Genomic DNA, 3103 nt, shown 5'->3' on the forward strand with positions numbered 1-3103 from the left:
ATCCATTTTGAGCTTATTTTTGTGTATGGTGTTAGGGAGTGATCTAATCTCATACTTTTACATGTACCTGTCCAGTTTTCCCAGCACCACTTATTGAAGAGGCTGTCCTTTCTCCACTGTACATTCCTGCCTCCTTTATCAAAGATAAGGTGACCATATGTGCGTGGGTTTATCTCTGGGCTTTCTATCCTGTTCCATTGATCTATATTTCTGTTTTTGTGCCAGTACCATACTGTCTTGATTACTGTAGCTTTGTAGTATAGTCTGAAGTCAGGGAGCCTGATTCCTCCAGCTCCGTTTTTCTTTCTCAATATTGCTTTGGCTATTCGGGGTCTTTTGTGTTTCCATATAAATTGTGAAATTTTTTGTTCTAGTTCTGTGAAAAAATGCCAGTGGTAGTTTGATAGGGATTGCACTGAATCTGTAGATTGCTTTGGGTGATAGAGTCATTTTCACAATGTTGATTCTTCCAATCCAAGAACATGGTATATCTCTCCATCTATTTGTATCATCTTTAATTTCTTTCATCAGTGTCTTATAATTTTCTGCATACAGGTCTTTTGTCTCCTTAGGTAGGTTTGTTCCTAGATATTTTATTCTTTTTGTTGCAATGGTAAATGGGAGTGTTTTCTTGATTTCACTTTCATATTTTTCTTCATTAGTGTATAGGAATGCCAGAGATTTCTGTGCATTAATTTTGTATCCTACTACTTTACCAAATTCATTGATTAGCTCTAGTAGTTTCCTGGTAGCATCTTTAGGATTCTCTATGTATAGTATCATGTCATCTGCAAACAGTGACAGCTTTACTTCTTTTCTGATTTGGATTCCTTTTATTTCCTTTTCTTCTCTGATTGCTGTGGCTAAAACTTCCAAAACTATGTTGAATAAGAGTGGTGAGAGTGGGCAACGTTGTCTTGTTCCTGACCTTAGTGGAAATGCTTTCAGTTTTTCACCATTGAGGATGATGTTGGCTGTGGGTTTGTCATATATGGCCTTTATTATGTTGAGCAAATTTCCCTCTATGCCTACTTTTCTGCAGGGTTTTTATCATAAATGAGTGTTGAATTTTGTCAAAAGCTTTCTCTGCATCTATTGAGATGATCATATCGTTTTTCTCCTTCAATTTGTTAATATGGTGTATCATGTTGATTGATTTGCATATATTGAAGAATCCTTGCATTCCTGGAATAAACCCCACTTGATCATGGTGTATGATCCTTTTAATGTGCTGTTGGATTCTGTTTGCTAGTATTTTGTTGAGGATTTTTGCATCTATGTTCATCAGTGATATTGGCCTGTAGCTTTCTTTCTTTGTGACATCCTTGTCTGGTTTTGGTATCAGGGTGATGGTGGCCTCGTAGAATGAGTTTGGAAGTGTTCCTCCCTCTGCTATATTTTGGAAGAGTTTGAGAAGGATAGGTGTTAGCTCTTCTCTAAATGTTTGATAGAATTCTCCTGTGAAGCCATCTGGTCCCGGGCTTTTGTTTGTTGGAAGAATTTAAATCACAGTTTCAATTTTAGTGCTTATGATTTGTCTGTTCATATTTTCTATTTCTTCCTGATTCAGTCTTGGCAGGTTGTGCATTTCTAAGAATTTGTCCATTTCTTCCAGGCTGTCCACTTTATTGGCATAGAGTTGCTTGTAGTAATCTCTCATGATCTTTTGTATTTCTGCAGTGTCAGTTGTTACTTCTCCCTTTTCATTTCTAATTCTATTGATTTGAGTCTTCTCCCTTTTTTTCTTGATGAGTCTGGCTAATGGTTTATCAATTTTATTTATCTTCTCAAAGAACCAGCTTTTAGTTTTATTGATCTTTGCTATCGTTTCCTTCATTTCTTTTTCATTTATTTCTGATCTGATTTTTATGATTTCTTTCCTTCTGCTAACTTTGGGGTTTTTTTGTTCTTCTTTCTCTAATTTCTTTAGGTGCAAGGTTAGGTTGTTTATTCGAGATGTTTCCTGTTTCTTAAGGTAGGATTGTATTGCTATAAACTTCCCTCTTAGAACTGCTTTTGGTGCATCCCATAGGTTTTGGGTCATCGTGTCTCCATTGTCATTTGTTTCTAGGTATTTTTTGATTTCCTCTTTGATGTCTTCAGTGATCACTTCGTTATTAAGTAGTGTATTGTTTAGCCTCCATGTGTTTGTATTTTTTACAGATCATTTCCTGTAATTGATATCTAGTCTCATAGTGTTGTGGTCGGAAAAGATACTTGATACAATTTCAATTTTCTTAAATTTACCAAGGCTTGATTTGTGACCCAAGATATGATCTATCCTGGAGAATGTTCCATGAGCACTTGAGAAAAATGTGTATTCTGTTGTTTTTGGATGGAATGTCCTATAAATATCAATTAAGTCCATCTTGTTTAATGTATCATTTAAAGTTTGTGTTTCCTTATTTATTTTCATTTTGGATGATCTGTCCATGGGTGAAAGTGGGGTGTTAAAGTCCCCTACTATGAATGTGTTACTGTCGATTTCCCCTTTTATGGCTGTTAGTATTTGCCTTATGTATTGAGGTGCTCCTATGTTGGGTGCATAAATATTTACAATTGTTATATCTTCTTCTTGGATCGATCCCTTGATCATTATGTAGTGTCCTTCTTTGTCTCTTCTAATAGTGTTTATTTTAAAGTCTATTTTGTCTGATATGAGAATTGCTACTCCAGCTTTCTTTTGGTTTCCATTTGCATGGAATATCTTTTTCCATCCCCTTACTGTCAATCTGTATGTGTCTCTAGGTCTGAAGTGGGTCTCTTGTAGACAACATATATATGGGTTTTGTTTTTGTATCCATTCAGCCAGTCTGTTTCTTTTGGTGGGAGCATTTAATCCATTTACATTTAAGGTAATTATCGATATGTATGTTCCTATTCCCATTTTCTTAATTGTTTTGGATTTTTTATTGTAGGTCTTTTCCTCCTCTTGTGTTTCTTGCCTAGAGAAGTTCCTTTAGCATTTGTTGTAAAGCTGGTTTGGTGGTGCTGAACTCTCTCAGGTTTTGCTTGTCTGTAAAGGTTTTAATTTCTCCATCAAATCTGAATGAGATCCTTGCTGGGTAAAGTAATGTTGGTTGTAGGTTTTTCTCCTTCATCA

Source organism: Stenella coeruleoalba, assembly GCF_951394435.1.
Source record: "Stenella coeruleoalba genome assembly, chromosome: 15".
Classification (NCBI taxonomy): domain Eukaryota; kingdom Metazoa; phylum Chordata; class Mammalia; order Artiodactyla; family Delphinidae; genus Stenella; species Stenella coeruleoalba.